At 38.2% G+C, this 12,041-nt stretch overlaps 1 protein-coding gene across 1 annotated transcript in view; it reads left to right on the forward strand.

The window, feature by feature from the left end:
• Positions 1-12,041, forward strand: part of Ninac (STKc_myosinIII_N_like and MYSc_Myo21 domain-containing protein ninaC) — a 1,002,000-nt gene that overhangs the window by 834,365 nt on the left and 155,594 nt on the right. The gene's annotated exons all lie outside the window — the stretch shown is intronic.

Here is a 12,041-nt window from a genome sequence, read left to right on the forward strand (position 1 = left end):
CTAATGAAACGGCGATAAGCGGCGATGAAAGCGGCAGCGGTGTAGTCAGTGACTATCTCTAGATGAACAGCTGAGCTGAACAGGCATACAAATACTGTGATCCAGCCTTTGTATGTTTTTGCTCCACGTCCTTGAAACGTTTTCAGTATGATGGGTCCAGCGTAATCGAGTCCTGTATGCAAAAAGGCTCGAGTTGGCTGTACTCGTGCGGCAGGTAGTTGACCCATCAGCTGTTGAGCACGTTCTCCACGATGTCTCGTGCAGATAACACAGCGTAAGATAAATGATCTGACCGGAACACGGCCTCCAATGATCCAGACAGTCTTGCGTAAATCAGCGAGCGTAAGCTGAGTACCTCCGTGAAGCGTTTTGCGGTGCGAATCATCAATCAAAATTGATGTAAGCGGTGAGTGTCGTGGTAGGATTGCTGGATGCTTTTCTTCTAGGTCCAGCAATGCGTTTTTCAAGCGGCCACCGACTCTCAGGACCCCCTGATGGTCGATGAACGGAATCAGCTTGGTGATGCTGTTATTTTTTGGCAGATCATCACCATCTTGTAGCGTGTGAATCTCTCTAGCGAAGTATTGGCCCTGAGTGAACTTAATCAAGGTCAATTTAGCGCGCTCCAGGTCTGTTGGAGTTAGCGGGTAGGCCAGCGAAGATTGTGGAACTCTTTTGAAGCGGTCGATGACCCGATGCCAGATGCTGAGCTTCCTAAGTAATGGAAACAGCTGTGTGTAATGCGCTAGTAATTGTTGGAGCAGGCACTTTTCTGCTCTCCAAGTTACTAATGTCAGACCTTGGCGTTCTTCCCGATGCGTTGCGTTGTCAGTTGGAGGCTCCAGAGTGGGCCAAGAGGATTCTGGTTTATGAAGCCAGGATGGTCCATGCCACCAGAGAGCGTGTTGCTTTAATTTTAGCGTAGGTATACCCTCTTTGAAGCGCAGTCAGCTGGGTTTTGTTTTCCTGGAATAAATTTCCAGGAGACATCTCGAAGCGTTTCTTGGATTTTTTCCACTCTATTGCGGACGAATGTCTTCCAGCGGGTTGCTGGACTTTTAATCCATGCGAGAGTCACGGCGGAGTCAGTCCACAGGTTGATCTTGACATTTTCTAGCGACTGGACTTCTTTGACATGAAGTATCAGTTGAGTTAGCAACCAGGCGGCAGATAATTCCAAGCGTGGAATTGTCATTGTCTTCAGTGGTGCTACTTGCGTTTTTGAACACAAAAGTGAGACCTTTGTGTTCCCATCAGCGTCAGTGACTCTCAAATAAACTGCGGCAGCCATAGCGTTTTGTGAAGCGTCAGCGAACCCGTGCAATTCCGTACTTGCTCCAGGTGCTATATTATTCCAGCGTGGAATGCGGATGGATTCGATGTTTTGAAGATCCTCGCGGTATCCAGTCCATTTGTGGATGAGGTCTGGTGACAATTGTTCGTCCCAGGACACTCTATCTAGCCACAGATCTTGCATAAAGATCTTGGCTTTGAGTCTCTAGTCCTAGCGGGTCATACAACTTAGCGATCTCTGACAAAATCGCTCTTTTTGTCTTCGGTGTCTCTGCGGGTAGCGTGTATTTGAACTGGAGAGCGTCAGTATGCGAATTCCAGTACATGCCCAGGACTTTTACTGGCGCATCACTGATTTCTTTAAGTGGTGTATCTAGCTGCTTTTCTTGAGCGACTTTAGCGAGTAGTTTTGGACTATTGCTAGCCCATTTGGCAAGCGGGAAGCAGCCTGCGGCACACAGTGCTTTTGTTTGCACTGCAACCTTGATAGCGTCTTCTTCGTTGTCTGCTCCACCGTAGATGTCATCTACGTAGCGCGTATCCAACATTGGAGCAACTGCTAGCGGAAAGCGGTGTCCTTCATCCTTCACAAGTTGAATCAGGACTCGTACTGCGTCAAAAGGTGCACTAGCGGTACCGTAGGTGACTGTCTTGAGACAGTAGGCGTCTACCAGGTCATTCTCATCTGTCCAGAGAATGCACTGAAGCGGCCAATCAAGTGAGTCGATCTCAATCTGTCTGAACATCTTGGTGATGTCAGTAGCGAATAAAATTCTGTAACAGCGAATTCTCAACATCACGTCAAAAATGTCAATTTGCGTTTTGGGTCCTGCGTGGAGAATGTCATTCAATGAAATTCCTGTAGATGTTGCACAGGAACCATTGAATACTGTGCGGAGCTTCGTAGTGGTGCTATCAAGTTTCAATACCCCATGGTGAGGTAAGAAGTAAGCGTTTGCGGGCAGTTCGTTGATTGAAACTAGTACCATGTGTCCTAGTTGGATATATTCTGCCATGAACGCGCGATACATATCAGAATAATCCTTTTCTCGCAACATGCGAGTAATTAATCTGCGGAGTGACCCCATGGCTGCGTTGATAGAGTCGCCAAGTTGACTCTCGGGGGCTTTAAGCGGCAGCCTCACTACATAGCGTCCATCAGGCTGTCGATAATGCGTTTGACGAAAGTGAACTTCACATTCGTCCTCCTCAGCGATGTTGAGCGATAAATTTCCTGATGGTACTTCTTCCTGTTCCCAAAACTTAGCGATAGCGTCTTGAAATTCTGTATCAAATGACGCATGTAATGCTGCGTGTTGTGTTGAAGCGGTTTTAGCGGTGACGGCTCCATAGACAATCCAACCAAGCGTGGTGGATTGTGCAATCGGAGCATTGCGAGGTCCTCGTTGAATCTCTGCGTTCATTATCTGTGCGGCTGGTGATGCACCTAGAATAATATCTACAGGACGTGGCTGTAGATACTGCGGGTCAGCTAGTTGGAGATTCTCCAGATGCGGCCATTTCGGATCAGCGATCACGAACGATGGAAGATCTACCGTCAGCGTTGGTAGTATATGCATGCTGACATACATTGATGCGGTCGCATGCAGCGAACGAAGCTCAATTGTGCTCACACCTAGTGAGCTTCCTGCGGAGACATTGCCAATGCCCTTGAGCATGACCATGTCACGATGTAGCGGTTGTCCAAGCTTTTTGAAGAGCGTCTGTCTCATAAAAGAGAGCTCTGAGCCTTGATCAATCAAAACTCTGGCGGTAATTGGATTACCACGATGCGGGTGGACCTGGACTAAGGCGGTAGCTAGTAAAACTTGAGCGGAAAGCGGATCTGAAATAATCAACAATTAATGTTGAGTTATAAGCGGGTTAAGGGAACGGTTAGTTACCTTGAGCGGTGTCTGCTTGTTGCGGTGAAGCTGATTTGAGTGGTGCATCTCTGTGGATGGAAGTGTGGTGACGTTGACTGCACTTCCTGCATCCTTGAGCGGTCTTACAATCAGCTACGCGATGTGGGCCCAAGCAATTGTAACACAAGCGGTACTTTTCGACAATGTCGATTCGTTCTTGTAAAGTTGCGGCCTTGAAGGTCGGACAGAACAGCATAGTGCTCCTCCGGGCACAGCGGGCAATATCTCTGAGGCTTGCCCTTATATTGTGTAGCGGTGTAAGAAGACTTGGGCTTCTGATGATCCTTATTGCGTGAACCTCCAGGTCTTGGACCTTCAGCGTGCTTCTTAGGCTCAGTTGAGGACTCCAGGTTCTCCCAAGCCCTGACCTTGGACTTGAGGAACTCGTGTAGCTGCGTGTAGGTTGGCATGTCATCAGTCAACCCAAGACTGGTCTCCCAGTCCTCTCTTACAGCGGGCGGTAATCGGCGAAGCGTAAGATGGATTATCATAAGGTCCCAGTGTTCAACTGGAACACCTTGGGCTTTAATAGAATCCAGTGCCTTCTGGTTTGATAACAGCAAGGCATCTAGTTTAGCGGCTGAGCGGGAGGGAACTGACTCACCGACCAAGAGGTCTTCAAGGTGAGATGCGACTACGCGGCGTGGATTGGAGTAGCGGCTCTTCAGCAGGTTCCAAGCGGGCTCAAAAGACTCATCAGTCGATGACATATTGCCTATGAGCTGGTGTGCTTCGTCTTTGGTGAAGGTCTTCAAATAATGCATCTTCTGGCTGTTTTTCAGAAGAGCATTGTCTATAACGATGTCTGAAAATAGCTGACTAAAAGATCCCCAACGTTTAAAGTCGCCTGAGAAGCAGTGGAGCTTGATTTTAGGGAGTCCAGTGCCTGATGACCCTCCCATGAAGGTTGTGCTGTTCAAGGCGATGTGTTGATGGTGTGCGGCATCTCGAGCGTCAATTTCATCCTGAAGAGCGCCTATGCGGTTGGCAATGCGGGTGTCCATGAGTCCAAAGGCGGCGTGAGCGTCAGTGTATTGATTTCCAGTATGATAATCATGCTGGAGCACCTCTTTGTAAGTTGAGAACAGTAACGAGTTCAAGTCCGTAATATCTTGCCAAAGTTTTGAGCCTTGTTTGGCTACGGACTCCAAAGCGGTCATGGACAACTTACTGATTTCTTCATCAGTCAAGCGGTTGTTCAAGGCGTACAATGCAACCAAGTACTGCTGTTGCATTGCAATTGCACTCTCGAAGTCCATATTTGCGGTTAATTAGGCCCGAAGTCGAGTTTTCAGTCTAATAAAAACGAAGTGTTCAGCGTACCGGTGTACGTATGACTACCAGGAGCAGCACCCGATGTGCTCCGCGATGCTCCTGACACTCGACCTTCCTAGCGGTAATAAAGTTCACTCAACAATACACAATTTTTAAGCGGAATAATTATTTAAATTAATTAAGATAGAGCCAGCCTGATCCGGCTCGAGGGACCAAATGTAAAATGTATGAAATAGCGGAAAAACTCAGGATCAGGTTTAGGTCTGGATATCTCAATTAAAAAGCTTAAATTAGCATCAAAACTAACACTAGAGATTTATTTACAATAAATACACTAAATATTTAATTTATTCAATAGCGGATCGTTAATAAAAAGGCGGATTTATAATACACAGCGTGGTCAGCAAAAGCGAAGCCGATTGACACGTGGTTGATCACACTATCGGCACAGAGAAAGCGGTGAATTAGTTGCACAAATAACACAGTTTATCTGTAACAAGCTAGAGCGAAAGATTAGATTTAATTTAAGTTAATTAAATTAAATAATTAAGCGAGATGCGGTTATTATACAAAGCGAGGTTTTTTTTTTAAGAGTTAGAAAAAGCGACTTGTTCAAACTAAAAAAAATGGATGCGAGCGTCCAAAAAAAAATTAATTAATCTTCTTCCTCGTCACTTTCGTGAAGAAGACTAATTGCGCATGTCAGCGGAGTAAGCGGCCAATCGGAAAATTCCGTCTATCGATGTCGCCATTGATAGCCAATAGGAACGATCGATACACATGGCGTGATCGTGAAGTCAGAATATATATACTCAGGCGCAAGTGTACCAAAATTTGCGGAAACGAGCTGCCATCAGGCTCGGCTCATGATATTGGGCGGCCCCCAGGAGCGAGTTCATCGCTACTGGGCCTTGTTCACCGAACACCTTGCAAATGACTAATTTTTAGTTGAAGCTTCGAAATTTTCAACACTGTTTTTAATTTTTAGTAGTTGACTCATGAAGTAATTTATCACACTCACTAGTTTTCACTGTAATTTTTAAATCAGTCACTTAGCAGAAAACATATGATGTTTACTGATTATTAGCAACTTTACAATTTCAGTATCAGTTTCATATTCCGCGATAGTTAATTTTTTTTCTCATGAATTTTTTTTAGTTACATTTAAATATATAAATAACATTCATGTTTACTTATGAAGAAAGAAATGTAATAAGTTTTACTAATTTTTATCTGCAAAGAAAGGAAGATGAAAGGCAATATGCAACTGATCGATAATGAAGATTCACTTATCGAAATCATCGATGACAGCATTCCTCAATAGAGGGCATTTTTGTACTTTCTCAAAAGAGTATCTACGCCCCCTATCGTATAAAAATTAAGTTAGCCGACTTCTAAAAATTTTTGTAATTTTTTTTATTGAAAAAAATTATTCTAAAAAAATGAAAAACTGTAAGTGCAATGTAAAAAAAAATATTTTCAAGTTCTAATTAAAAAAATGAAGTAAATTCAAAACATCAAAAATGTCGGCTAACTTTATTATTATCTCTATCATAGGGTATGGATACTTCTATGATAGATACTATTTTCATTTTTATATTATATTTATACATAAATAAAAAATATTCCAGTTATTTCGTTAAAAAGTCATTAGGTCATTGAAACTAAGAAAACGTAAAATAACTTTGTTGGCATCTATACTTTATAATTGAGGTATTCTTTCGGCATTTTCAAAACCACACGGGAAATCTGGTTAAAGTCGGAACATTAATAATTATAAAATATTCATTTGATTGTGTCACAAAAAACGAATATTTTTTTTAACGATACTCTAAAAATATTATTTAAACTAACAAAAAAAGTTATGATGAAAGTAAGAACCCTTTATATTTATATTAAGAGGTCTATGATTGCAATTTTTAATTTTTAAAAAGTACTTGCATCGTCTTCTCAGAAAACACAAATCACTGCAGTGAATAGATTAACGGCAATTAGTTTTTAAATTAAGAAAATTTAATGTTCTAGAAATAGGATCTGATCGTAAATTTTCGTCAAACAAACCTACTCCATGAAATTTCCATGTAGTTCATGATCTCAACGTAAACAAATTTAAAAAATTCGACTCTTCAATTTTTGAATTTTCTAACGCAACAACGAATCAATACTTTAAGGGGGTATTCTAGTCTAGAATTTCAAAAAAATCGATTTTTTTCATATTTTCAAAGTTTAACTATCTAAGAATATGTGTAAGAAAGGATTTTTGAAAATTCGAATTATTTTCGGAGATATAGGCATTTTACTGACCCGGTCTCCAAACTGGTTAGTCACGGTATAATCGGACAAAAGGCATTAGGGATTCTCCGTCTACCTGAATCCCCTTTCTCAGTAAACCTTTTGTTCCTTTGTGTGTGTATATATGTGTGTGTGTGTGTGTGTGTGTGTGTGTGTGTGTGTGTGTGTGTGTGTGTGTGTGTGTGTGTGTGTGTGTGTGTGTGTGTGTGTGTGTGTGTGTGTGTGTGTGTGTGTGTGTGTGTGTGTGTGTGTGTGTGTGTGTGTGTGTGTGTGTGTGTGTGTGTGTGTGTGTGTGTGTGTGTGTGTGTGTGTGTGTGTCCTTTATGTTATAGAGTGTTCACTAACATCCAGTTGCTGGCAGTTAAATCTTAACCTCAAAAACACGTGGACGTATGTGATGTGTAGCAAAGCATAAATATTTTGTGAGTGTTAATTAAAATTGTAATAAATAAAATGGATAAAAAATCTACATCGGAAAGGATTACGCGTGCTGATCGCCCAAAAAAACGACGGTTTCACGGCAATCGGCACAGTGTCGAAGAAAGTACCAGTTTTACTAGTTCATCAGCAGCAAAGCTAAGTATATCAAAGGATGAAGAGTTTATAATTGAAAATAATTACGGGTACTGTATTTTGGAGTTTTTCACTGTTTTTTCGGCAATTTTTTCTTTAGTTCTGTGTACAAATTGCAAGAAAGAGATTAAATTTTCTAGAACGGCTCAAAGTGGAATAGGTTTTAAAATTGCATTACAATGTAGTTGTGAGAGTATACAATATATATCATCATGCCCATTGATTGAAAAATCCTTTGAAATGAACCGAAAAGTGATATTTGCTATGCGGGTTTTAGGAGTTGGCAGAGAAGGAATTAATATCTTCTGTAGTTTGATGGATATTTGTCAAGGGTTATCAATCGGGACTTACTACGCTTCTATGAAAAATATACATATAGCCGCATCTGCTGTTTATAATCTCGTTATTTCCAAAGCTGTGAAAGAAGAAAAAGATTTAATTTCAGCTTGTGATTCAAATGCCAATCCAACGGAGTTTACAGTTTCTGGTGATGGGACTTGGAAAAAAAGAGGTTTTAATTCTTTATTTGGAGTTACTACACTTGTAGCAAAAAATTGCAAGAAAGTGGTTGATACGGTTGTCAAATCCAGTTTTTGTCAAGGCTGTAATCTTTGGAAGAATAAAAAAAAATCAGATATTCTAGCGTATAATGATTGGTATGAAGATCATGAAGAAGTTTGTACCATTAATCACAAAGGAAGTACAGGCAAAATGGAAGTAGATGCAGTTGTGGAGATGTTTTGTCGATCAGTTGAAAAACACGGCGTTAAATACGTGAAATATATTGGAGATGGTGATACTAAGACTTTCAAAGGCATACTCAATATGGATCCTTATGATGGTGACCCCTTAGTAGAAAAAAAAGAATGCGTAGGACATGTGCAAAAAAGAATGGGTGCAAGGCTACGGAAAGCGAAAAAAGACAATAAAGGCATTGGTGGTAAAGGAGAAGGCAAATTGACAGATAAAATTATAAATAAATTGTCTTTGTATTATGGCTTAGCAATTCGTCGGCACCCAGACTCTGTTGAAGACATGAAAAATGCAGTTTTGGCTACTTATTATCATAATAGCTCCACAGACGAAGATCCACAGCATACGTATTGCCCACCTGGTGCGGAGAGTTTGTGTGCGTGGCAAAAAGCTGCATCTGAGGGTACCGAAGAGTTTCAGCATGATAATGTTCCTCTGTGTGATGAAGTCTTAAAAGTTATTAGACCAATTTATGACAGTTTATCGTCAGATGAATTATTAACTCGATGTTTAAGTTCAGAAACTCAGAACAATAATGAGTCTCTAAACTCGTTGATTTGGACTTTCGCGCCGAAACATATTCATTCCGGATCTCAGGTGATTGAAATAGCAACATTTATCGCTGTTTGCATTTTCAATGACGGTTTCTTTCCGATTTTAAAAATGATGACCCTTATGGGGATGCAAATTGGGCCAGAAACTCATTCATTTGCTGTGAGACGGGACAACGCAAGGATTGAACGATCTGAGATACGTACATCCAACGCTTCAAAGGAGGCTAGAACTGCTCGATTGGAAGAGAGAAACGCAGAAAATAGTTTTTTTGAAGTAGAAGAAGGTTCAATGTATGAAGCAGGAATGGCAGATTAAAAAAAAGTAAGTATAACATATCATTTTATGACTTTGACAGCGAAAAACTTCACGCGAAACTTTAAACGCGTTTTTCTCAGAACATACTTTTTCAATCATCTTCCCACGATTTCTCGAGTTCTACTGGACCGATTCACTTGAAATTTTTAGAGTCTTCTTTATAGACCTATCTATAGCCCGAACTAGGATAATCCCCAAATTCCAATTTTTACTATTTTTAAAAAATTCGAGAAACTCAAAAAAACAGTAAAAAAAAAACTTTTCTTTCAAACAGTCGCCATTTTGTCAAAAAAATTTTTTTGTACTAATCGCTAGTTCGGGCTATAGCGACATCACTGTAGATTTATAATCTTTTTTTTTTTTTCATTTCAGATGACTAGGGGGGTTGAACTCGTGGGAAGACTCAGGTGTCAATTTTTTGAGACCCCCCACTTCATCAGCCGCCATTTTTTAAAATTTTTCACTTTTTTTTTTGTATTTTAAAAACATTAATAAACAAGTGATAAAAAAATGGATGGTAAAAATATTATTGTTTTTTTTTTTTACGGCACTTTAAAAATGACCTAAAATTCACTGTTCTAGACTAGAATACCCCCTTAAGAAAAAAATCCATTTTTTGTTTAAAATTGAGCTTTCTACAAAAATTATCTGTGATAAATTTTTGATAAATCCACTGTTTCCCCTCCAAAATGCTATTTTTCATTCATTTAGAAATTTCAGAAAATTTATGAGAGATAAATTGTAGGAAATAAAGTAGTCTACAAAAAATTCAAGTGTTATTTGTCAATAAAATTGATAGCTTCACTCGAAAATTAAAAAAAATGACAAATTCAATCGTTATCTTAAAAAAAAACTTACTTTTGAGGGTGAAAAAGTGAATTTATCAAAAATTTATAAGAAACAATTTTCGTAGAACTTACAATTTTAAACATTAATATTTATTTGTGATGTTTAAATATTGATTCATTGTTGTGTTACAAAATTCAAAAATTAAAGAGTAGAAATTTTTTAATTTATTTACGTTAAGATCATGAATTACATAGAAATTACATGAAAAAGTTTGACGAAAATTTATAATCAGATCTTTTTTGTAAATCGTTAAATTTTCTTTAAAACTAATTGTCGTTCAATCTAATCTTTACAGTAATTTGCGAGTTCTAAGAAAACGATGCAAATATTTTTGAATATATTTTACGATTTGAAGTTTTATTTACTTTTTTTTTTTTTAATATTGATGATTAATGGCAATTGGTAATAATTAAATGAGTATTTTTTTTCTATTTTTAAAAAATTAATTTTTTGTCCTAAAAATTAATTTCAAAGTAAAAAAATACGATTAATTTAATAGTAAGTTTAATATAACATCTGTAAAATTAACTTTGACACAATCTAATATTTTTAGTAAGTGTTTGGAATCTAATCAAGCAACAAAATTATAATTATAGCAATTAATTAGCAACAATAAAGCGCTAAATAAAACTTAAAAATAATTAAAAATAAATTTTATTGCTTGAATGATGAACAAGATACTGATCGTCAATGTTGAAAAAATCAACGTCAGCTTCACAGCGATGTTATGAATTCTTTCCTACTTTTTTTTTTAACCATAATCTTAACGAATTTCAGACGATCGGGAACCAACCGACAATTATAATTTTGATCGTTCTTCCGAATATGAGTATTTTGGCGGTTTAGAAGATGATGATAATTCTATTCATGAAAATATGAATGATAATCATATTAATGACTTTAATATTGAACCTGATAAATTAAGTAGTGACAGTAGTGAATATTCAATCGACGGTGATGAAAATAAGAATCAATCAATTGATTCAAGCTCGGATGAAGAATACGACACTTGTAATGGATCTTTTGAAGATAATCAATCTTACAGTAGTGAATCTGAGGAGAGTTCTGACAGTAGTCAAAGTGATCCAACTTTTGGTACTGATCATTTAAATGACCCCTTGTACGATAATGCTCCATTAACCTTAGGTGAAAGCGTTTTATGTATTTTAACGTTTATGATCCGCCACAAAGTGACTCGAGCTTTATTGTCATATTTATTATCTCTCATAAGTTTGCATTGCATTCAACCTAATTTTTGTATAAAAACTTTATATTATTTTGAAAAATTGTTTAAAAATATTCAATCGCCAATTCGTCGTCACTTCTTCTGCTCTGTATGCTTTTCCAAAGTAGAGACTCAAAAAAGTTCTTGTCTAAAATGTTATGTAAAAACAGAAATTAGCTATTTTATACAAATTCCGCTCGTATCGCAATTGATTCATCTTTTTAAGAGACCACATTTTTATCAACTTTTACAAGGTCGGTTTAATAGACGCAAAATTGATAATGAAAACTTGGAAGACATTTGGGATGGAAGTATTTATCAAAATTTATTTCAAAATAACGGTTTTATATCTTATCCTTCGAATATTTCATTTACGTGGAATACAGATGGTATATCTCTTTTTAAATCTTCAAAATTTAGTCTATGACCTTTTTATCTAACGATAAATGAGTTACCATTTAAAGAACGAACGAAAAAAGAAAATTTATTATTAGCTGGTGTTATGTCCAAGGGCGTTTAAGTGGTAGCGTAAACGGTGGAGGTTTGGACTAACGGCTTAAAGAATACGCAACGGAGTTTTTAATTCCGTTGTCTTAATTATTTATGTGGGACGTTTTCGACGGACGAATTTACCACGCCTTCGTTTGAGACTGATTACGGAATTTTATTAAGAAAAGGTGTACTTACTCTTTGCAGGATTTTTAATTATTACCGGATCCGTGATTCCGGGGCTGCTGTTAGCGCCTTTTCCTGGGTTGGGCCCTCTGATCGGTCCTTGCGGCGGATAGAGTTGGATGGATTGGGCTGCTTATTTTTACGAAATGAATTGATTCGAACAAATTTCACTTCTCTTGACATTTATTTTTATAGACACTAAAACTCTTACACTTTAACAAATATGAATTTTAACGTAATTTAATTAAATGAATTTTATTAATTTGATTGAGCTAACGTCCTCCAGTCCCCCGTAGGGTAAAGTGCGCAAA

The sequence above is a fragment of the Cotesia typhae genome, unplaced genomic scaffold (genome assembly GCF_013202065.1).
Source record: "Cotesia typhae breed Kobodo isofemale line unplaced genomic scaffold, CoteBio_Ctyphae contig_17, whole genome shotgun sequence".
Lineage (NCBI taxonomy): Eukaryota > Metazoa > Arthropoda > Insecta > Hymenoptera > Braconidae > Cotesia > Cotesia typhae.